General features: G+C 45.4%; 1 protein-coding gene across 4 annotated transcripts in view; it reads left to right on the forward strand.

Annotated features, from left to right (window-relative positions):
* The first annotated feature begins 1,199 nt into the window (after positions 1-1,199).
* LOC115473794 (angiomotin-like) overlaps positions 1,200-25,261 on the forward strand; it is a 124,150-nt gene continuing 100,088 nt past the window's right edge. For 2 of the 4 annotated variants that reach the window (XM_030208900.1, XM_030208904.1), the window contains exon 1: positions 1,200-1,356. The gene's annotated coding sequence lies outside the window, so the exon portion shown is untranslated. Of the gene's footprint in view, positions 1,357-1,521; positions 1,579-9,106; positions 9,118-12,001; positions 12,007-20,991; positions 20,995-25,261 lie in introns of those variants that run through there. The other 2 variants (XM_030208901.1, XM_030208902.1) reach the window with 2 other exon arrangements.

A 25,261-nucleotide genomic window follows, 5' to 3' on the forward strand; every position in this document is an offset into this window, starting at 1 on the left:
ACACATCTGCACGAGCGTAAATTCCACCCTATTATTATTTGCATAATGCTACAAGGCTGACGCAGGGGCGTAGCTAGGTGGGGCCACGGGGGCATGGGCCTCCGCAGATTTAGCCCTGCCCCCCTGCTTTCACCCCCCCTGCCGCTGACCCTCCCCCATCACATTCGACCCCCCTCCCGCCACTGCCAACCCTCCCCCGCCGCTGCCGTCATGCGTGGGAGAAACACAAAGGAATCCTGTTTAGAAGGAATGGATCTACGGAATCTTAGCGGAGATTGGGTGATGACACCGGTATTTGGAGAGTAAAACTGGTGCAGGGCGGACTTCTACGGTCTGAGCCCTGATCGTGACTGAATAGATATGGAGGGGCTGGAGTGTAAATTTTAAGGGGCTTCGACATTAGCTTCAGAACTTAGTACAAGAATAATGCTGGGCAGACTTCTACGGTCTGTATCCTGAGAATGGCAAAGAGAAATGAAACTCGGGTATATATATAAAGTATCACATACCATGTAAAATGAGTTTATCTTGTTGGGCAGACTGGAAGGACCGTTCAGGTCTGTATCTGCCGTCATTTACTACGTTACTATGTGTCAAATATGAAAAAATGCAAACGACTGAATAATGACTTCAGAGGATAAAAATAACAAAAAGAGAGAAAGGATCCATTCTATGCATACTTTTTTTTTTTTTTTTAATTAAGTCAGAGCATATTGAAAGAATAAAGCATGTTGTATTGGAAATAAGGGCAAGAGAGAAGAAACGGGTCAGGGAAAAAGGCAAATCAATGTCGTGAAGGCTCTGGATTATTACTGTTGCATCTGGCACAAATGTGTCATTCTTCCCATCAGATACATCTATTTTTTTTTAAAGATTGTTGTACACGTTTATTATTCCGATTAGCGCGTCTATCGCTCGCGCATTCCGAACTCAGCGCCCTCCGGTGGGAGCCGAAGGATGTCTTCAGACGAGGGTTGCATCACCCTCCCGCTTGATTGAGGCACATCGGGACCAACGAGAATCGGGAGAGGGTCCCCGTCTCTCCAATCGGGGACGGAGAGGGGCGGGGTTTCGAGTCCCCAGCCTACGAGTCTGCCTGCCGGGATTGCTGTCTGCGCTGGAAAGTTTGAGGAGGGAAAGCTAGAGGGGGAGGAGGGGACTGTGCTGAGGTTTCAGCCCCTTTTGCCCGTGGCTGCGGGGGGGATCCTAGGCCGGCTGGGGGAGGAGGGAGAAGAGCCGCTTCCTTCCTGCATTCCTTTCCTATCAGCAAAAGGAAAACGAGGAAAACTCCCAGCTGGACTCGGAGGAGAGAAGGCAAAAGACTGGGATGGAGAGCTCCAAAGGAGGAAGTCTATGGTAGGAGTGGGGGAGTGGGTGGGAGGGAAGCTGGGCTCCCGCTTAGAGATCCGATAGGGAGGAGGGCTCCAGGGCTAGGAGTAAGTGGGGAGAAAGTTGATTGGGGGGGGGGGGTTCTCTTCCTCTCCTTTGTCCCTGGCCCTCCCTTCTCTGGTTTCCGCTTACCCTCCTCCTCTCTCCCTCCTCACTGATCTCGGATCGCTGCTCTCGGTGGAAGTGCCGGTAAGTGTATGGATGTTGGGCTGGGGGGGGAGGGAGCAGCGTGGGATGTGACAAGGGGGTGGGCGGCGTGGGGGGCTGCTCAGGCTGTCACTCTGCGACCCTCGCCTGCCCGATCGCCTTGTGACCCGCTTTCTTCTAATATCTCTGGCTATCCAAGGGGCAAAGCCGTGCAGATCTCACTCTTTGTACAAAGGACGATCGCATTTCCTGGTGCAGCAGCAGCAGAGCCCTTTTGGATTTGCATAATCCCCCTCCCCCCCCCCCCCCAGTGTACTGACAGTTTCATGTGTGTTTGCATAAGTAGTGTAGGGTTTTGCATGTCTGTTTGGCATCTCATCAGGACACACGTCAAAGCGGCGATTGACACCTTTTGCTTAGTCCGAGTAGTGCAGAAAACGTCGACTCCTTCTGCCAGAATTTAGCGTTTAGTTGGGGGATTTGTGCGTTTAACTTGTGCGGCCAGATCTGCTCAGCTGCTCATTTTTCCCCCGTTCACCGGTTGACACGAAAACTGGGCTCAATCTTCGGTAAACGTGCTTATGGAATTGCATGGTTAATTGTGATACTTGAAGGCTGGGCCTCAGCTATTTCTTTTCGGATGCCTCGAATTCCAGATCCTAATTTTTGTTCCTGGCTCCCATTCTTGCATTTGCTCTTTATCCCTTTCTCCTGGCGGATTCCTTCTTTGAAGGGCATCATCTCACCATGTTCCTTTTCTCCCTTACCTCCCCCTTTTCCTGTCCTCGTTCAATATCTTTTTTTTTTTTTTTGCCTTCCCAGGGGAGGCCTTTTAAGTCTGATTGAAAGATTTCCCATTGTGCTTTCCAATCTCCATGGAAACTTCCTGCTCAGAAGGAAAGTCTCGGGTTTTTTTTTGTCACACGTTTCACGAAATTCCAATGTTCCTGGACAGGGTGGAGAGCAGAAGCAGAAAACGGGGAGGGAAGAGGTTGAGACTGGAGAGAGGGGTTGCCCTCCCCTCTTCCTGAAAAAAAGAAAACCAAGGCCGTTTAGCTGTTCCTGTTCAATATCAGTGGCACCATTATTAAAACGGATAAGGTTAGTTTGGGTCAGCTGACAAACTTCCTGTTCCCTGGAACTAAAATTTATTTTGTTAAAAATGTTTGCAGACATCCTCTGTTTCACCCTGTAGCTGTCATATTGGGAACTTCCTGTCATGCCTTTTATTCTAGGGTGATATGGGACCCCCTATAGTCCCCCATGAACCAGGATCTTTTTTGCAAGGCAGGAAACGCTGGAGCCACTTTATCAGCACTTTGCTCCTGTTTTTGAAGGCCTCTAGGATCCTGAGGAAAGCTGTCAGATCCAGTCAAATCCAGAATGTAACTTGTTCTGATTAATTGGTCTGTGGTCTGCTTAATAAGTATTGCATATATTCTGATCTGTACAACAGAAATGCACAGAATATTTTAACTGCTGTTGTAGAAAGTAGATAAATCCACTTCCTTAGTTAGTCTTGCAATTCTGTGCTGTGCCTAGGAAAGCTAGACTTATCTCTAAGGCCTAAAAGGTTGGAGGGGGCCCTGTGCAGGAGATAGGTGATGCTGTCAGTTGTGGCTATCCCATATGGTAAGTCAGCACTAAGCATTGCTACCCTATGCCATCTCTTCTCAGATATATATAAAACCTAGGTCTATAAAGTGCAATCATGAAGGTGGTAAACGAAAGAACAGGACAAGCATGTAAATAATATGTAAATCATAACTCAAAAAAAAACTCAGAGTATAAACTCACCCAAGTGAGACTACGTAAAACGTTTTATGTCTCTAAGGGTGGACAAGTCTCTCGATCATTGAACCACTTCGCTATTTTTCGACATTTGATATCGTGAGCAAAAAAACCTCGTGCTCAAATTATAATATAAATAATATAAGAAAATTACCTAAACATACAAGCCTTTCCTATTAGCTCCCTTGCTCAGGGCCGCCAAGAGCTGGAGCCGGGCCCGGGACAAGGCCGCCCCTGGGCCCCCCCCCACCCGAGGTCGCCGCCCACCCGAGGTCGCTGGGCCCCCCTGCCGCCCACCCACCCGCTATCGGGCCGGGCCCTCGGAACTAACCTTAAGCCTCCTTTCACTTCGCAGCAAGCAGCGGCAGGGCAGACCTCTCCTCCTTCCTTCCGTGCCCTGCCCTCGTGGACGTTACGTCAGGCGAGGGCAGGACATGGAAGGAAGGTGTGGCCTGACCTGCTGCTGCTTGCTGCGAAGTGAAAGGAGGCTTAAGATTAGTTCTGGGAGTGACGGAGGGTGGGCCAGGCGGCGACAGAGGGCGGGCCAGGTGACGCCGGGCCCCGGGACTTTTGTCCCCCCTGTCCCCCCCTCTCAGCGGCCCTGCCCTTGCTGTGAACACTGAGAGTTTAAGAGGTGGGCCCACCGGCGGTCAGTGTCTGAAGTGGACAGATTTAAAATCACAACTGCGAGTGGACCACCATTATTTAAGCTAAGTGCCTACACACTTTTGAAAATTGTATTAAAAAAGATGTAGAAAGGAGCATACATCTTTATTAAGAACGAAGTGGAGTGCTCCTGTGAGTTCTCACTTAGGTTGTGAGTGAGCTAATAGGACAGGCTTGTATGTTTAGGTAATTTTCTTATTTATATTATAATTTGAGCACTTGAGGTTTTTTTGCTCACGATATTAAATGTCGAAAAATAGCGAAGTGGTTCAATGATCGAGAGACTTGTCCACCCTTAGAGACATAAAACGTTTTACATAGTCTCAGTTGGGTGAGTTTTTTTGAGTTATGATTTACATATTATTTACATGCTTGTCCTGTTCTTTCATTTACCACCTTCGTGATTGCACTTTATAGACCTAGGTTTTATATATATTGGATTTGATTTACCTATGGTCAAATTTGGGAGTTGATATTTAGTAGAGCTGGTTTCTCTCTTCTCAGATGCCAGTCTAATCATTAACCACTATTATGTGTTAGGTTCCCCCCCCCCTTGGTGTTTTTAGAGGTTGGGGGTGTGCTTGTTGGTGTGTGCGGACAGGGGTGCATGGTGAGTGCTTAAGTTAGTGCTGTACGAAAAAAAGTTTCTGTTGCCATGTTGCTGAAAAGCAAGAATTTTGAGAGGCTTCTCGGGTTGGTGGTGCACATGCAACCCCTGTGGCTTATTAACGCTACACCCATGCGTGGGGAAGGGAGCGCTCGCTGGGGTCTGGGGAAAATGGGAGAGTTTACTTTTCAGCTGGAGTCTGGATGGGGGAGGGAAAGGGTTTGAAGGAATGTAAGGGTATTTTTAATTCCTCAGTGTGCCATAATCTGACGTAGAGGCCTACATAGTGGTGTTCGCCTGTTTATTGGCATTTAAAAATGCATTTATTTTATGGTGGAGGCCCATCATGGTGGCTTGCCAAGGACCCACCAGCGGGCTACTCTTGCCCTGGTTATGTAAAGAGAGCTAATTTTAAAATCTCTGTGCAAGGGCCTTTTTGGTCAGTTCTAATCACCTGTGCACTGCAGATTGCTCGGTAGCTCAGATAAATGATGTGGCTTATAATATTCATGATCCAAGACAGGCAGGTGGCTTAGGCCCAGCCTAAAAATGTGCAGTTTATTTATTTTTTTTTGCATTTGTATCCCACATTTTCCCACCTATTTGCAGGCTCAATGTGGCTTACATTGTTCCGTAATGGCGATCGCCATTTCCGGAATGAGAAATACAGAGTTATATTGCATTAAGGTTCGTAGGTGACAGAGCGGGATAATTGAATGGGGGCGCCCATCTCTAAAAGGATGGGGCGGTTAACCTATATTATTGAAACAAGATGGATGTCCATCTTTCGTTTCGATAATACGATCGGGGACGCCCAAATCATGAAATTTAGGTCGACCTTAGATGGCCATCCCCGGTTTTTGGCGATAATGGAAACCGAGGACGCCCATCTCAGTTAGGAGCTAATGTAGCCCTCCCATTAGGGATGCTAATTTGAACAGAAATGTTCAGCGCTGTTGTGCGCAAGTCAGTCTCGAGTCAGTTTTTCTCAGCCTCTTTCAGTCATTATTTGCAAATGCTTTATTTTTGTACTACTGCTAATCATTTCTATAGCGCTACTAGATGTACACAGCACTGTACACATATGCAGGTACTTTCTCTGTCTCTAGAGGGCTCACAATATAAATTTTTGTTGTACCTGGGGCAATGGAGGGTTAAGTGACTTGCCCAAGGTCACAAGGAGCTGCAGTGGGAATCGAACCCAGGTTGCCAGGATCAAAGCCCACTGCACTAACCATTAGGCCAGTCCTCCGCACCAGGCCACCTCTCTCTAGAAAATATCAATATTAGCATTTGTCTGGAAACTGCCCTCCAGAGTGGCTGTCTTTTGTGTTCTCTGTCACAAAAGAGAGCGCTACAGAGGGACTAAGCCAGAAAAAAAACCCAACCCTCCTAAAATTAAAATAAAAGGAGAGAAACCACAAGTTGGGATGAGTCAGGGATTTATGCTGCTGGCACATACTTGAAATATTTGAAGATTTCTGGATCGTGGGGGTCAGGGATGCAGACAGTAATTGGCCTGAGCCACAGGCAGGTGGGAGGATAGGAGAGGGATGCTGGGAGACCGTCGCAGGATGGCAGCTGATTGGAGGTCCCAGACAGAGAGGTGATGGGTTTCATGGTTGCCCTTGCTGGTCCCCCCCCCCCCCCACCCTTTAGCTGAGCACTCTGTTATAGCAGTGCAGGACGTGTGCTGTTCAGTACAGTGGGATAAACATAAAGGAATCCTGTTCCGAGGGAATGGTTCCTCAGAAGCTTAGCTGAGATTAGGTGGCAGAGCCGGTGTTGGGAGGCGAGGATAGTGCTGGGCAGACTTATACGGTCTGTGCCCTGAAAAAGACAGGTACAAATCAAGGTAAGGTATACACAAAAAGTAGCACAAATGAGTTTATCTTGTTGGGCAGACTGGATGGACCGTGCAGGTCTTTTTCTGCCGTCATCTACTATGTTATATTTTTTTGCTTCAAGTGACTTTTAAAAAAGTAAATTTATCACCAGGCTTTTCTCATGTGCACAGCCGTACTGTACGTCAGATGGTGTGGTTGGGGGTGGGGAATGGGAGGGTTTACAATTAAGAAGTCACTGTGCCAGATCCGGTGGTGGGAGGCGGGACTGATGGTTGGGAGGCGGGGAATAGTGCTGGGCAGACTTATACGGTCTGTGCCAGAGCTGGTGGTGGGAGGCGGGGATAGTGCTGGGCAGACATACGGTCTGTGCCAGAGCCGGTGGTGGGAGGCGGGGCTGGTGGTTGGGAGGCGGGGATAGTGCTGGGCAGACTTATACGGTCTGTGCCAGAGCCGGTGGTGGGAGGCGGGGCTGGTGGTTGGGGGACGGGGATAGTGCTGGGCAGACTTATACGGTCTGTGCCCTGAAAAAGACAGGTACAAATCAAGGTAAGGTATACACAAAAAGTAGCACAAATGAGTTTATCTTGTTGGGCAGACTGGATGGACCGTGCAGGTCTTTTTCTGCCGTCATCTACTATGTTATATTTTTTGCTTCAAGTGACTTTTAAAAAAGTAAATTTATCACCAGGTTTTTCTCATGTGCACAGCCGTACTGTACGTCAGATGGTGTGGTTGGGGGTGGGGAATGGGAGGGTTTACAATTAAGAAGTCACTGTGCCAGATCCGGTGGTGGGAGGCGGGACTGATGGTTGGGAGGCGGGGAATAGTGCTGGGCAGACTTATACGGTCTGTGCCAGAGCTGGTGGTGGGAGGCGGGGATAGTGCTGGGCAGACATACGGTCTGTGCCAGAGCCGGTGGTGGGAGGCGGGGCTGGTGGTTGGGAGGCGGGGATAGTGCTGGGCAGACTTATACGGTCTGTGCCAGAGCCGGTGGTGGGAGGCGGGGCTGGTGGTTGGGAGGCGGGGATAGTACTGGGTGGACTTATACGGTCTGTGCCCTGAAAAAGACAGGTACAAATCAAGGTAAGGTATACACAAAAAGTAGCACAAATGAGTTTATCTTGTTGGGCAGACTGGATGGACCGTGCAGGTCTTTTTCTGCCGTCATCTACTATGTTATATTTTTTGCTTCAAGTGACTTTTAAAAAAGTAAATTTATCACCAGGTTTTTCTCATGTGCACAGCCGTACTGTACGTCAGATGGTGTGGTTGGGGGTGGGGAATGGGAGGGTTTACAATTAAGAAGTCACTGTGCCAGATCCGGTGGTGGGAGGCAGGACTGATGGTTGGGAGGCGGGGAATAGTGCTGGGCAGACTTATACGGTCTGTGCCAGAGCTGGTGGTGGGAGGCGGGGATAGTGCTGGGCAGACATACGGTCTGTGCCAGAGCCGGTGGTGGGAGGCGGGGCTGGTGGTTGGGAGGCGGGGATAGTGCTGGGCAGACTTATACGGTCTGTGCCAGAGCCGGTGGTGGGAGGCGGGGCTGGTGGTTGGGAGGCGGGGATAGTACTGGGTGGACTTATACGGTCTGTGCCCTGAAAAAGACAGGTACAAATCAAGGTAAGGTATACACAAAAAGTAGCAAATATGAGTTATCTTGTTGGGCAGACTGGGTGGACCGTGCAGGTCTTTTTCTGCCGTCATCGACTGTGTTACATCTTATGTTACCTTAGTCCGTCCTTGTATTTCAGGATGGCACCTTTTCTGGCTCATTTATCCCCTGCTGGACCTTGTTGGACAGGTGACTCCACATAATTGCCATGTGATGCAGTGTTTAGAGCTGGGTCAGGGCTGGCCAGGAAATTATCTTTGATCGCATGTTCCCCCCCCACCCCCCCCCCACTGCCTTAGATTTGCTCTTTTCAGGGCAGATGTTATTCTTTTTATAAAGAGGCACACTTTTCAATCTGCTTGCCTTTTGTAGTGTATTCTCCGCTGGCTAGCCTGCAACTACTTATGTGCTTGTAAAAATGGATTGTTCAGTTCTGGCTGGTTGACATCTGTCCGATGACATCCAGTTTACTGCTGGGTGACAAAATGAGCAGGCAAACAGCTGGGCCTTCATAATCCATTTATTTAGGAGTCAATTCAGAGCAGGGTCAGGAAGAGCACCTGTGGTAATTGAAGAGAAACAGCCTGGAAGTCCTGGAGAAGGGAGGTTGGAAGGGACTTCCAGCAGCATAGAAAAGCTTTGGAGTTACTGGAAGGAGTGGGGGGAACTGGGTTCAATTCCTGCTGCAGCTCCTTGTGACTCTGGGCAAGTCACTTAACCTTCTATTGCCCCAGGTACAAAATAAGTAGCTGTATATACTATGGAAACTGCTTTGAATGTAGTTGCAAAAACCACAGAAAGGCGGTATATCAAGTCCCAGTTCCCTTTCCCTATTTGAGATTCTAAATGGAATGTTAATGTTGCTATTCCACTAGCAACATTCCATGTAGAAGCCTGCCCTTGCAGATCAGCAACGCGGCCGCGCAGGCTTCTGTTTCTGTGAGTCTGACGTCCTGCACGTAAGTGCAGGACGTCAGACTCACAGAAACAGAAGCCTGGGGAGCCGCATTGGTGATCTGCAAGGGCCGACTTCTACATGGAATGTTGCCAGTGGAGGAGTACCCTAGTGGTTAGTGCAGTGGACTTTGATCCTGGGGAACTGAGTTCATTCCCACTGCAACTCCTTGTGACTCTGAGCAAGTCACTTAACCCTCTATTGCCCCAGGTACAAATAAGTAGCTGTATATCCTATGTAAACCACTTTGAATGTAGTTGCAAAACCCACAGACAGGCGGTATGTCGTCCCATTTCCCATGTTTGCAGAGGGTTCCCCTTTGGCCTTGCTTTTCTGCTTGCCTGCTCTGGGACTGTGTGCTGTTTACTACTACTACTTAACATTTCTAGAGCGCTACTAGGGTTACGCAGCGCTGTACAGTTTAATAAAAAAGGACAGTCCTTGCTCAAAAGAGCTTACAATCTAATGGGCGAAATGTCAAGTGTCAAGTTGGGGCAGTCTAGATTTCCTGAATAGGGGTGTAGTGGTTAGGTGCCGAAGGCGACATTGAAGAGGTGGGCTTTGAGCAAGACTTTGAAGATGGGCAGGGAGGGGGCCTGGCGTAGGGGCTCAGGGAGTTTATTCCAAGCATGGGGTGAGGCAAGGCAGAAAGGGCGGAGCCTGGAGTTGGCGGTGGTGGAGAAGGGTACTGACAGGAGGGATTTGTCTTGTGTGCGGAGGTTACGGGTAGGAACGTAAGGGGAGATGAGGGTAGAGAGGTAAGGAGGGGCTGCAGATCGAGTGCATTTGTAGGTTAATAGGAGAAGCTTGAACTGTTTCCGATGGGATATTGGGAGACAGATGGGGCGAGGAAGCTGGAAAAGGGTCACTGGGGCAGAGAGAAGAACAGAGAACTAATTTCTTGGATATGTTTCGTAATGAGAGTTTGGAGTTAATGCCTTTCTGCCAGCGATATGTGTATTGTATGTATTTATTTTATATTTAATAGACTGCAAGTGATCCCTGAGGTGACTGTGCGGCGTACAGGTACTTCGCACTGTCCCTAATGGGCTCGCAATGTACCCGAGTCAACGGAGCTGCAGAGTCCCCAGGATCTCAACCCACTGCTAAGTCATACAGGCCCAAGTTAGCTGGTCAAGATGAGCTGCTCGGATGTTTGCCTACAGATTGTTTGGGGAGGGTGGCCTAGGGATCAGAGGAACTGTTGTCCTTTCGTGGCTTTCCCTAGTGACTCAGGTTTACCTAACCGGTCTGGGTTCCGTTGTTGAACTTTCACTGGCCCTTTGTTTTGCTCTGAACGTCTTTTCCCATGGGGTAGGGGGGAGCAAAGAGATGCGGGCACTGTGCCTTGAATTTGAGTGACAGTTGTACCTTCCTGTTCACTCCCTGCAGACAGTGCAAAAAGTGAAACTGGAAAGCGCAGCAGATTCCAGTCTCTGTGGGCTTTAGGGTTGACCGGTAATGATCACAAGATCGTGTCGTGCAAGTAAATACATTGCATTACTACCTGCGTTTTTTTTTTTTTCCCTTTTGTTTCTGTCTGTGAAGTGACTCAGTCCTTCTGGTATGAAGGTGAACTTCACTGGCTTATTTTCTGTGCACCTGCTGGATGCCACACCCAAGAATTCACCTGCACCAGAGTTGGCAGTGGCTTGAAACTGTACAATCCTCATGGCGTGTGCATCTGCCAGATGCATGGAAACATCAGAGCCAGATGTTCATCCTGCCCTTTGCCATGGGGCTCAGACTAATGTATCGGTGAGAAACATGAGATGTGTAAACACTGCTTTGTTCCATAAAGGAGCAAGCTTTATAGAGTTTATTTATTTTATTTGTTGCATTTGTACCCCACATTTTCCCATCTCTTTGCAGGCTCAATGTGGCTTACGTAGTACCGTCAGGTGTTAGCCACCTCCGGCGATGAAACAAATACAGAGTGATGTTGTTACAGAACACTGGAGAATCGAGAGAAAAGTGATATATTGCTCATTGCAGGTTATGGCTTCGTTGTGTTGCTGAGTTCAGTTACTTAAGTTGGATCGGTAGTGTATGCCTTTTTGAACAGATCGGTCTTTAGTGATTTCCGGAAATTGAGGTGATCCTGCGTTGTCTTTATGGCTTTCGGTAATGCGTTCCATAGTTGCGTGCTTCTATTGGAGAAGCTGGATCCGTAAATTGATTTGTACTTGAGTCCCTTGCAGCTAGGGTGGTGAAGATTTAGGTATGTTTGTGATGTTCTAATTGTGTTTCTGGTTGGTAGGTCTATGAGATCAGCCAAATAACTCGGGGCATCGCCATAGATAATCTTGTGGACCGGGGCGCAGATTTTGAAAGTAATACGTTCTTTGATTGGGAGCCAATGCAGTTTTTCTCGTAGGGGCTAGGCGCTGTCAAATCAGTTAGAAAATAAGGGCTGGTTAGGGTCCTGTCCCATAGTCTAAGACAGTGTTTCCCAAGTTCTGCCCTTCTGATTCTGAAAATAACCCGATATGCAAATTGATATTGTCATAGGTAAAATATTTTTTCAACCGCATTCATTATGGATTTCCTGATGGCCAGACTGGTCGCAGTCCTTGAGGGCCTGATACTGAAGCCTCTGGCCTAAGATGGTAGTAGTAGTAGATATATTTAGAGAGGGAAATGAGGGGAAGGGGCATAAGATGAAGGGTGAGCCAAGATAGCTGCACTGATGGAGGGAAGTCTTAGCCTGGAGGAGTCTTCCGATGTATCTGGGCCAGATTCACTAAGAACTTGTAGACTCAATGGGAAAAACCCTTTAGTTCAACTGGCACCTTGTGAAAGGAGAGGGTTTTGAGTGGTAGGTAAAGACGGAGGGTCAGGGCTGTGTGTTGGCTGCCAGATTACCTGCATTTTTAAAGCGTGACCAAAAGGCTACCCTGGCATTTGGCCGTGTGATGCATTTTGAGAGATGTTGGAAATTCCACTGTCCACCAGAGTCAAAGTTCAGAAAGCGAAGACTCGCCAAGAGTCTGTTTGCATTGGGTCGAAGACTGCAGGTGTGTTTGCACTAGTTCTGAAAGTGAAAGTATGTGTGTACTTTAAACTCCGGTGTATTTCCATATTTGCTGTACCGCCCTTTATAGTAGCAATGTCAGAGTGATTTTACGCATTAAAAATATTAATTTGCCCGTTAGGGCTTGCAATAAGGGTTTACACAGCATTATGAGAGCCGAAACACATTTCACACGGTTACTTTGCCCTTGCGTAGCTCACAATGAGGGCAAGAACACAAGGATGAGCAAACAACTTTAGGTCCCTACACAAAGGAACAGAGTATGCAACATTAACCTCACTACAGTGATACACAGTAAAGCAGGAGGAGTTGAACCTCAGTCCCCTGTAATTCTAGCCCCCCCCCAGCTTTGTTTTTGTTATCCTTTTTTGCTAACAAAGATATTTTCAAATACATTTGATGCTGCTTTTAACTCCTAACCCTTACTCACTTGTTCAGAACCCTTATTTTATCATCCTCACTTTAATATTCCCTTATCTCTTATTTGTCCTGTTTGTCTGTCCTAATTAGATTGTAAGCTCTGTCGAGCAGGGACTCTCTCTTCATGTTCAAGTGTACAGCACTGCGTACGTCTAGTAGCACTTTAGAAATAAGTAGTAGTGTTTGGGATTCCGGAATCTTGCTACTCTTTGGGATTCCACACAGAATCTTGCTACTATGGGATTCCGGAATCTTGCTACTCTTTGGGATTCTGCATGGAATCTTGCTACTCTTTGTCCTTATTGCTTATTTGTCCTGTTTGTCTGTCCTAATTAGATTGTAAGCTCTGTCGAGCAGGGACTGTCTCTTCATGTTCAAGTGTACAGTGCTGCGTACGTCTAGTAGCGCTATAGAAATGATAAGTAGTAGTAGTAGTCTTGAAATGTGAAGCAGTTTATTGAAACTTTCTAGACAGAAAGAAGACAGTTATTGGTAATATAACTGTTGGTTGCTGCAATTTTAGCGGTGTGATAAGCACTATTTGACTACCAGTTAGCGAGATATATGTAGCTGTCAGTAATCACTAGTAGATACAAGGTTTAGGAAGTGGGTGTGAGGCTTTTACTGATCAGATAAAGGGGTAACCAAAAAAGTTAAGAACCCCTGTTGAGTGAATTGGGGGGACATGTGTGTTGATAGGGGGAGGGAGGGAGGGGAGGTCATAAGGGAGAGAGAGGAGGTGTTGGGGAGGTTGTCCTGAAGAAACCACAGGGCAAAAGATGTTGAGGAGTTTGAAGTGTTGGGGGGGTAGTGGGAGGGGTAAATAAATAATAACAATTTCACCAGTTCGATATGGTTATGTATTAATGAGAAAGGTTAAGAAGACTAAAGTCGAGGCAAATGTGCAGGATGTATTTGCGTTATGCTTTTATAATTCATATATCATTTGCCCATGTTTATTGTCATGATTGGAAAACATTTTGTATGAAGGATGTTAAAAGTATAATAATATAAAAAAATATATAAAGATAAGTTGACTGACTTGGGGGGAGGGGGGTGTTTCAGATGGATAAAACACTTTTTTACCCAAGTAAATTACTCTGAAAATTGTCTAGATTTCATGCCAGGAGCTTGACAGTAATCTATCTGTACAGAGAAAACAGTTCAGATTTATTTATATTTCTTGGTATGATATAGCAGCTGTAGAACCTGCTCTCTCACCCACTTGATACCTCACTGATTACTGTCTTAATTAAGAAGTAATTTAGTGCAAGTATGTACAGGCTGTGTTGATAGAGAAGCCAGAAATTTTCTTTATTAGTTTTGCAATTCTGAGAAAGTGGCTTCAGAGTCACGGGGTGTGTCTTTTGGGTGGTGGAAAAAATTCACAGATCTTCAGATGATACAATAATAAATTTATGTGGGAAATGTGTGAGAGTCCAGGAAGATAACTTTCTCTCGTGACCGGTCAAGTAGCACCTCGGGGCTTTTGGAGAATGGTGAGATCTGACAGTGGGATACTTTTAGCTTTCTGAGAGCACCTACTCTGGGACTTCAGAGCAACTGACCCAAAAGTTGGCCCAGAGGGTATAGTGTTGAGGTATTTCATAGTAACATAGTAGATGATGCCAGAAAAAGACCTGCATGGTCCATCCAGTCTGCCCAACAAGATAAACTCATATGCGTATACCTTACCTTGATTTGTACCTGCCTTTTTCAGGGCACAGACCGTACAAGTCTGCCCAGCAGTATTTCCCGCCTCCCAACCACCAGTCCCGCCTCCATCACTGGCTCTGGCACAGACCGTATAAGTCTGCCCTCCACTATCCTCGCCTCCCAACCACCAACCTCTCTTCCCCCACCTGCTCCGCCACCCAATTTCGGCTAAGCTTCACTACCTAGGGTTGTTTAGCCCTGTGGTTTCGCAGGAGCTGAAAATACTTCGTACTGTTTGGAGCACCATTGTAGGTGCTATAGCCCAGGTTGATCGTTGACCTTTGCTGGAAACGGTATGAAGTATTGTGGTTCTTTGGGCTGAAAAGGCACCAGAGGGGGACAAGTCAAGATTCTGGCTTATGTTATGAAGCAAGGTTCAACATGGCTATATTATTGAGATTCTTCCAAATATCGCATGGCTGTAGTGCTTTCTGGTTTTATCATATTCCTTGGCTTTCTGTCCTTTTTTGTTGTTTTTTTTTTCCTGCCGTATTTCAACATTTTTTAAAGTATGCAAGCATGTTTTTATGGCAACCGTCTGCTTTTAAAAATGTTTCCTCTCATCCAAGTACTGAACGACTCAATCCTGCTTGGCTTTTGCGATCAGATAAGAACAAATGTATTCAAGGTCGATGTTGGTGAGATGGATCTTTCTTTGGAAGCCAGATAAGTTGAAATATTTTGGAATTCTTATTAATTGGAGCCTAAAATATATATATGGCTAAATTATAATTTTGATCTTTGCTTAGGATCTGTCTAAAATAAATTGACCCTCTGGGATGAATTACAGTTTTCTGTGAGATAGCGGGTAGAAATGAAAAAGATGGCGATTGGCCCAAGAGTTAACAATCTCTGTTGCAGACAGTAGTTGCCCATTTGTAAATGAATTTCATTAGACTTAAGGCATTAACAGATTTATTTGAAGACCGAAAGAAACCCAAGGGTGATGATTAAACTGCTACCGATGTCAACTATTTCAGGAAGGATAGGCTTGCCCGGTTTTGAATTGTTATTTTGGTCATACACAGAAATACATCCATTGAGGTGGTCTTAGAATCTAGAGGGATGGCATCCTGGGAAGAGCTAGAAAAGAGACATTATTGAACAAACCAATATATTTCCTTTTAGTTGTGCTCAAAAAGCGAGAGCATTGGTTGAGTGAACCATCCTATCCTATTTGTTAGCGTCAGAAGGGTCTCTGATATGCATGGCTGTGTCGTGAAGACTAGAAAGAGCAGCAGGACCTCAAGATGGAGCACACCAGCAGTCGCACAGAACCTGGGTGGAGCAATAAGTCCCTTCTGCCTCCACAACAGGCGTATGCAGTGTTTGCAAGCTCTCCATTTTTGGGGGACTGGATTGACCAAGAGAACTGTACTTGCAAACCAGGCTAGATGCATTTTATAGAACATCTAAGGACGTGTTGATTATCGTATTTAAACAAAAAAAAACAGCACCACGGGCCTTTTAAAAATGGAACACAGTTCTTTAATGAATGAGCCTTGACAAAAAGACCCGACACGGGCCGTGTTTCGGTGACTAGCACCTGCGTCAGGGGTCACAGTGATGACGTGGACAACTCGGGGAATAACTCGAATATATTCCTCTACAATATATTATTCCTTGCCCCACGTCTCATATAGTAAAAGCTACAAAGCACCAAGGCACTTTCGCTTTCTGTATCCATTTGGATAAGGAATAATATATTGGGGTAAGGAATAATATATTGTAGAGGAATATATTCGAGTTATTCCCCAAGTTTTCCACGTCATCACTGTGACCCCTGACGCAGGTGCTAGTCACCGAAACACGGCCCGTGTCGGGTCTTTTTGTCAAGGCTCATTCATTAAAGAACTGTGTTCCATTTTTAAAGGCCCGTGGTGCTGTTTTTTTTGTTTGGACTTTAGTTTGTACTTCGTTCCCTCTCTTTTGTTATATCCGATTATCGTATTTAAAAAATGTGCTCAGTTGTCAGGATGCTGGGGAAACTATCACCTACTGGACAATGCAAACCTGTGTTTTGGAAGAGCCAGGTAGATAGAAATGTTCATTGGATTGGACAGTGGGTTCCAGTACATAGCTAGTTCCATACATTTGCAGTGTTGTGGCAGAAATACTGTTTATGTGGTAATGTTAGTCAGTCACATGTGAAAAGGCTTAGACTTGAGCACTTTTCCTGAATACATGTTATCTTTAACGGTGAAGAGTTGGGAGCTTGGCTTGCTGCCCAGGGGTAGATAAGTAGGTACAAAAAATGCAAGATAAGGTGAAAATATGTATGTAATATGCTTTTGAAACAAGATGCCCTTTGTTGGGGAAACAAAAACATAGTTGTCAAACCACATTCTGAGGGACTCGACACGAGCTGTGTTTCGGTGTGGTTGCCTTCATCGGAACTCCATAGAATGAAACATTCCTAAGAATCTAACAATCCCAAATAAAAATCCTGTGTGTTTGAAAATAGCCACAGAGCCGTTAGACACCAATTGCAATCGTCTTTCAGTTAAGGTAATGAGAGCTGTAGATTAGTGCGGTTGGTGTCACCTTAACTGGAAGACGATTACAGTTGGTATCTTACTGTAACTGCTTTGTGGCTATTTTCAAACACTTAGGATCTACACAGATTTTTGTTGTTTGTGGTTGGTGGGTTCTTAGGAAAGTTTCTATGTTTCGTTCTATATCCAACTCTTTGGGGCACAAGGTCTTTGTTCTATGGACTCCTGATGCAGGCAACCACACCGAGACACAGCCTTAACGAGTCCCTCAGAATGTGATGGTTTGACGACCTTGGGTTTTTTTTCCCCGATAAAGGAAGCCTTTTTCATTGGATTTTCTTTTCTGTTTGGTCTCATCTACTGGACTTTGTTTTCTGAACTGTGGGGAATTTGTTCTTCTCTGCCTGTTATTTGTTGTTGGTTCTGAATACCCACTAAAAACAAAACAAAACAACCTTCAATTAAACCTAGATCTAGTAGGTCGCAGAGGCATTAGAGAAGCTAGGGACATGTATTCATTAATGCACCTTCTGTTGATTTAGTGTTCCTTAATTGTGAACTTCTGAAAAAAGCCAAACAAATTTAAATTTTGGCCTGGGCACATCCATAAGGGAAGCCCGACAGAACTTGGTGATGAAGTAGTGTACTGGATATGAGGAGTGGCCTAGTGGTTAGGATGGTGGACTTTGGTCCTGAGGAACTGAGTTCGATTCCCACTTCAGGCACAGGCAGCTCCTTGTGACTCTGGGCAAGTCACTTAACCCTCCATTGCCCCATGTAAGCCGCCTTGAGCCTGCCACGAGTGGGAAAGCGCGGGGTACAAATGTAACAAAATAAAAATATTTCTAATCCCGCTAGCCAGCTGGGCTAGAAGGTTTAGAAAATGGTAGAATCTCTGTTTTGGGAAGAGGTAGGGAGAAGGGGGACAAATGGCATTTAAAGATCAAATTGACCCATCTAGTCTGCTCAGTTGTGATTTCTTTTGTGTCATGAAAACTGTAGTGACTCACACAGGTGTCAAGCATCCGTTTGCAGAGATTTCCAATTGTTGGGTCGTGTGTATCTGGTGTGACATGGCACTGGCCTATCTACTCGGGCATTTTATTCATTTTTCATTGTGGTTTCCTCATATTTAACTTCCTGTTCTGGTTCCGCGGGCACTGTCTCATGTTTGCATCCATGATGGGAAGATTATCAAACATACGTGGGATAAACATAAAGGAATCCTGTTCCGAGGGAATGGATCCGCAGAAGCTTAGCTGAGATTAGGTGGCAGAGCCGGTGATGGGAGGCGGGGCTGGTGGTTGGGAGGCAGGGGTAGTGCTGGGCAGACTTATACGGTCTGTGCCAGAGCCGGTGGTGGGAGGCGGGACTGGTGGTTGGGAGGCGGGGATAGTGCTGGGCAGACTTATATGGTCTGTGCCAGAGCCGGTGGTGGGAGGCGGGGCTGGTGGTTAGGAGGCGGGGATAGTGCTGGGCTGACTTATACGGTCTGTGCCAGAGCCGGTGGTGGGAGGAGGGGCTGGTGGTTGGGAGGCGGGGATAGTGCTGGGCAGACTTATATGGTCTGTGCCAGAGCCGGTGGTGGGAGGCGGGACTGGTGGTTGGGAGGCGGGGATAGTGCTGGGCAGACTTATACGGTCTGTGCCAGAGCCGGTGGTGGGAGGCGGGGCTGGTGGTTGGGAGGCGGGGATAGTGCTGGGCAGACTTATACGGTCTGTGCCATGAAAAGGACAAGTACAAATCAAGGTAAGGTATACACAAAAAGTAGCACATATGAGTTTATCTTGTTGGGCAGACTGGATGGACCATGCAGGTCTTTTTCTGCCGTCATCTACTATGTTACTATGATTAGATGAGGTAGTCCTGGTGGTGTGAACAAAGCATTTTAGGTAGTTTGTTGGCTTAAACGAACATGAGAGTCCAGTTTGCAGTTGCTTTTGGTGGTTGTGGGTGGTTTCAGCATAGGTTAAGCCTGTGATCTTAGTGTATCATATGTTTAGTGAAAGTGATCAATGGAGGGGGTTTGATGGTAATGAGGTCTGGATTGTTGTCAGTTTCATTGGTCCACGGTACATTGTATCGCCTGTGAACTAGGGCATGTGATTCATTAACTCCCAGGCTTGTTCTCCTTGTCAGACAGTTTCTGTGGTGCTTTCTTGGACTGCTTTTTGCTGACTTCTACATACCTCGACTCTGGGTTGTGCATTCTCCAGACTGACAGCTTGACCTGAAAATACCTTCAGCATTTGTTACCAAATCTTCAGACCCACAGGAGCCTTATGGCTGGAGAGAAAATGCAGAACTGGTCTGATCTTGTTTAGCGAGTAATTTTTGTGTTGGATGAATTAGAGTGTTACCTCCTTACCAGAGTTTGTTAATGGGGTGCCATTTTATATCTGTAGACGTGAATCATGACCAAAAAAATAGGAGTGGGGATATAAAGCAGGCTTATCCAAAGACTAGAATCAGACAAAAAATTGGATAAACCTAGTTTATATTCTCACTCCTATTTTTTGTTTTGTAATTTCACCAATGCTTAGAACAAAAAATAGGAGTGGGGAAAATTACTCGCTAAATAAGATCAGACCAGTTCTGCATTTTCTCTCCAGCACCAGCATAAGGAATGTCAAGTCAAATGCAAAGCACTGATAAGGAAGTCTAAGAGGGACTTTGAAAAAAAGGTTGCGTTGGAGGCAAAAGCACATAGTAATATTTTTTTTAGGTATATTAAAAGCAGGAAGCCGGCAAAAGAATCGGTTGGACCGCTAGATGACCGAGGAGTAAAAGGGGCGATCAGGGAAGACAAAGCCGTAGCAGAGAGATTAAATGAATTCCTTGCTTCGGTCTTCCCCGAGGATGATTTGGGAGATATACCGGTGCCAGAAATGGTATTCGAAGCTGACGAGTCGGAGAAACTTAATGAATTCTCTGTAAACCTGGAGGATGTAATGAGGCAGTTCTACAAACTGAAGAGTAGCAAATCTCCTGGACCGGATGGTATTCATCCCAGAGTACTGATATAACTGAAAAACGAGCATGGTACCAGAAGATTGGAGAGTGGCCAATGTAACGATGACTTTTAAAAAAGGTTCCAGAGGAGATCCGGGGAATTACAGACCGGTGAGTCTGACGTCGGTGCCGGGCAAAATGGTAGAGACTATTATTAAGAACAAAATTTCAGAGCATATTCAAAAGCATGGATTAATGAGACAAAGTCAACATGGATTTAGTGATTGCCTCACCAATCTCCTACATTTCTTTGAAGGGGTGAACAAACATGTGGATAAAGGTGAGCCGGTTGATATTGTGTATCTGGATTTTCAGAAGGTGTTTGACAAAGTACCTCATGAAAGACTCCAGAGGAAATTGGAGAGTAATGGGATAGGAGGTAGTGTTCTATTGTGGATTAAAAACTGATTAAAAGATAGAAAACAGAGAGTAGGGTTAAATGGTCAGTATTCTCAATGGAGAAGGGTAGTTAGTGGGGTTCCCCAGGGCTCTGTGCTGGAACTGCTGCTTTTTAACATATTTATAAATGACTTAGAGATGGGAGTAACTAGTGAGGTAATTAAATTTGCTGATGACAAAGTTATTCAAAGTCGTTAAAACGCAGGAGGATTGTGAAAAATTACAAGAGGACCTTACGAGACTGGGAGACTGGGCATCTAAATGGCAAATGACGTTTAATGTGAGCAAGTGCAAAGTGATGCATGTGGGAAAGAGGAACCTGAATTATAGCTATGTCTTGCAAGGTTCCTCATTAGGAGTCACAGACCAAGAAAGGGATCTAGGTGTCGTCGTTGATGATACGTTGAAACCTAATGCTCAGTGTGCTGCTACGGCTAAGAAAGCAAATAGAATGTTAGGTATTATTAGGAAAGGAATGGAAAACAAAAATGAGGATGTTATAATGCCTTGTATCGCTCCATGTTGCGACCGCACCTTGAGTATTGTGTTCAATTCTGGTCGCCGCTTCTCAAAAAAGGTATAGTGTAATTAGAAAAGGTGTAGGGAAGGGCGACGAAAATGATAAAGGGTATGACTTCCCTATGAGGAAAGGCTAAAGCGGCTAGGGCTCTTCAGCTTGGAGAAAAGGCAGCTGAGGGGAGATATGACAGAGGTCTATAAAATAATGATTGGAGTGGAAAAGGTAGATGTGAAGCGTCTGTTTACGCTTTCCAAAAATACTAGGACTAGGAGGCATGCGATGAAGCTACAATGTAGTAAATTTAAAACGAATCGGAGAAAGTTTTTCTTCACTCGACGTGTAATTAAACTCTGGAATTCATTGCCAGATAATGTGGTAAAGATGGTTAGCTTGGCAGAGCTTATAAAAGGTTTGGACGGCTTCCTAAAGGAAAAGTCCATAGACCATTATTAAATGGACTTGGGGAAAATCCACAATTTCTGGGATAAGCAGTATAACTTTTTTTTTTTTTTTTAAACTTTTTTGGGATCTTGCCAGGTATTTGTGACCTGGATTGGCCACGGTTGGAGACAGATGCTGGGCTTTGCTGGACCTTTGGTCTTTCCCAGTATGGGAATACTTATGTACTTGACTGGGCAAACTGGTCTTTATCTGCCATAATACTATACATGTCATTTGAACATATAGTTAGTACAATATGGTCTATGGTAAGTCAAGAGAGAATCTACGTACGTGGAGAACTCAATAGATCCCACGAGGCATAAAATGAAAATAAAAAGGGTGGGAATATAAGCCAGGCTATCCAAAGACTGGAACCAAAATGAAATTAAAATAAACAGCGTTTAATAATTTCCAAACAAATGATGATAAAACAATTTCACATTAAAAATGACTCGACACAACGTTGTGTTTTGGCCAGATGGCCTACATCAGGAGTCTTGTAACTAAGGTCAACAGTCAATTAAGATCATCAATTGATATAATAAAGGAATCTCAAATCACAAATGAAAGATCTGCAGACAGGACCTTAAAAATGGCCTTGAAAAAGACCGTTTTGCAAATAATCCGTCTGCCGCTGCACTCTACAAAGTAGCGATCGAAGTGTTAGGGCGGTAAGTCACTCAGAGAAGAAACACGTAACCAGATGGGGAAAGTACACTGCTGGAAACCCCACGCTCATGCTCAAGTGGAGGGAATTGTGTTGTGCGTTACACTTGTTCCAGGACACACAGCCGTTACGCTGTCACCCAGATTTCAGCGTTTACTGAAGTGATAAAGCAGGGGGTTGACTGTGATACTACTGCGGTGTGTTTATTTCTTCTACTTGAGAAACCTGGTACATGATTGCACTTGGTTTCTCGTATTCGATCTGCTGTCCATCTACTGTTGGTGTGGCAGGGGTTCTTTTAAAGAAGTAAAGGATGAGGGTCTTACCACGTGGTCTCTTAGGAGTCATTGTGAGATCCAGACTCATCAGTGGACTCAGTGGGCACAAAGAGTTGGGATGGTAGAAAAAAATACGGAGAAGCGAAAAATCGTTTTGGTTTTTGACCCAGCGATGCCCCTTTCTTTGGGCTTCCTGCTTAAAGCTATGAAGCCATGAACCTTCATTTGTAGGGGCAGAGGGGATTTTCCATTCTGTCCGCACAGTTCATCGGTGATAATCCAGGCCGTGGCTCCTTCCAGGGTCCAGCATTCATATACCTGGGTTATAACTGGCTGTAACATTTTTTTCTTTATCCTTTTCCCCTGCCCTTAGTGGGTTGTAAATGCTACATCAGTATCTCCTGACAGTGGCCAGTCCAGTACACCTGTCGGAATTACCCAACAGATCCCTTGGGGAGGGGGGGGGGAGGGGAAAATAATTGTTCCCTGTTGTTCATTTCCAGCTGCCAGTCTTAAGAGGTGATATTCCCAAAGCCTGCCTGGGTAGTAGCTGCTGATGGAGCTGCCGTTCAGAAACTGGTCCAGGCCTCATTTAAAACCCAGCTGTAGTACTGGTCCTCGCTACATTCTGCTCTGCTGAGCTGTCAGGTTGGCCCAAATACCACATTTCTTCTGACTGTATTAGGAACAAGGGGAAGTGTCTACTGATGAATCTTTAAATATTAAACTTAGAGAGAATATAGAAAGCAGAACTGGCTTCTCTTTCCCTCTCCCCCACAGTTTCGCACTGAAGACAAATCCCTCCTTTCAGTACCCTTCTCCACCACCTCCATCTCCAGGCTCCGCCCCTTCTGTCTCGCCTCACCCCATGCCTGGAACAAACTCCCTGAGCCCATACGCCGTGCCCCCTCCCTACCCATCTTCAAATCAATGCTCAAAGCCCACCTCTTCAATGTCGCCTTCGGCACCTAATCACTACGCCTCTTCTCAGGAAAACTTATCTACCCCAACTTGACATTTCGTCCTTTAGATTGTAAGCTCTTCCGAGCAGGGACCGTCCTTAATTGTTAATTTGTACAGCGCTGCGTAACCCTAGTAGCGCTCTAGAAATGTTAAGTAGTAGTAGTAGTAGACTTCTTGGCCAGTACTTAATTTGAACTTGCATCCCAAAGCAAGTCCCATAATGCAGCAGGATGGGGTGGTCAGAAGTCCAGGACTGTCCCAAAACCTCTAGCTTGGAGCTGGATAACTTGGCATCCCTGCCCCCACCAGAGTGGCACACTTTGTTGCCTTCCCTATCCGTTTCCACGTATAATTCAAACTCCTCTTATTTGACTTACGAGTGTGTTCTCTCCGTAGCTCCTCGGTACCTCTGCACTCTTATCTCTCCCTACACTCCTTCCTGGGAACTCCGTTCTTCTTCGGGTAAATCTCTCTTATCTGTACCCTTCTCCTCCACTGCCAACTCCAGGCTCTGTTCCTTTTATCTTACTGCACCATACGCCTGTAATAAGACAGAACGTCAAGCTCCGGCTCTAGCCATCTTCAAGTCTAGCCTAAAAGCCCTCCTTTTTGAGGCTGCTTTAAATTTATCGCCAAACCCCTATTCACTTGTTCATTACCCATGCCTGTTCTTATAATTTCCACCTGAACTAATTCCCTTATCCCTTATTTGTCCTATTTGCACTGCAGCAAGCCAGTGCACCAAGCATCTGTTTACTCTTTCCAAAAATACTAGGACTAGTGGGTATGCGATGAAGCTACAATGTAGTAAATTTAAAGCGAACCAGAGAAACGTTTTCTTCACTCAACGTATAATTAAAGTCTGGAATTCATTGCAGAGAATGTGGTAAAGGCGGTTAGCTTAGCGGAGTTTAAAAAAAAGGTTTGGATGGCTTCCTAAAGGAAAAGTCCATAGACCGTTATTAAATGGACTTGGGGAAAATCCACTATTTCTGGGATAAGCAGTATAAAATGTTTTGTACTTTTTTGGGATCTTGCCGGGTATTTGTGACCTGGATTGGCCACTGTTGGAAACAGGATGCTGGGCTTGATGGACCTTTGGTCTGTCCCAGTATGGCAAGGCTTATGTACTTGGGATTCTGAATGGAATCTTGCTACTCTTTGAAATTCTGCATTGAATCTTGTTGTTCTTTAGAATTCTAGAATCTTGCTATTCTTTGCAGTTCTACATGGAATGTTGCAACTCTTTGGGTTTCAGCCAGGTACTTGTGACCTGGATTGGCCACTGTTGGAAACAGGATGCTGGGCTTGATGGACCTTTGGTCTGTCCCAGTATGGCAAGGCTTATGTACTTGGGATTCTGAATGGAATCTTGCTACTCTTTGAAATTCTGCATGGAATCTTGTTATTCTTTAGAATTCTAGAATCTTGCTATTCTTTGCAGTTCTACATGGAATGTTGCAACTCTTTGGGTTTCAGCCAGGTACTTGTGACATGGATTGGCTACTGTTGGAAACAGGATGCTGGGCTCGATGGACCTTTGGTCTTTCCCAGTATGGCAATACTTATGTACTTATGTAACATAAAATAAAGGGTTCTGATTGATAGTGGGAGGCAAATTTGTATAGTGACTGGAGTTATGACATTGATAATTTGTAATGGTCTCTTTTCATAGCATACTCTGTATCAGCTCTGTTACTATTAATAAAAAGATTTAAATATGAATATCCGGGAATAACGCCGATGGAAATCAGCAAAATGCTCACCTCTGCTAGCTGAATATTTACCCCATGTGATTTAAGGGTTTGAGAATAATGATGGGATTTTTTAAAAACAAAATTGTTCCTCTGTCCAATTTAGATTGTAAGCTCTGTTGAGCAGGGACTGTCTTTTCATGTTAATTTGTACAGCGCTGTGTAAGTCTAGTAGCGCTATAGAAATGTTTAATAGTAGTTGTATTTGTTTCATCACCGGAGGTGGCTAATGCCTCACGGTACTATGTAAGCCATATTGAGCCTAGGTGGGAAAATGTGGGGTACAAGTGTAACAAATTTGTCAAGCAGGAACTGTCTCTTACACGTTCAGTGTTCACTGCTGCGTACATCTGGTAGCGCTATAGAAATAATTGGTGGTGATAGAAGTAGTTTGCATTTTTGTTCCTAGTTCTTGGTGGTTTTATGGGCACCTGACCAACACTTTGTTGTCTTCGAATTTGATAGCAATATCTCACCTAAAGGGGTTTTAATAGGACAGGACCTAGCTGGATAGTGATGCTCACTGTATGAACGTCTTAACAGATTGT

This window comes from Microcaecilia unicolor, chromosome 7 (assembly GCF_901765095.1).
Source record: "Microcaecilia unicolor chromosome 7, aMicUni1.1, whole genome shotgun sequence".
Lineage (NCBI taxonomy): Eukaryota > Metazoa > Chordata > Amphibia > Gymnophiona > Siphonopidae > Microcaecilia > Microcaecilia unicolor.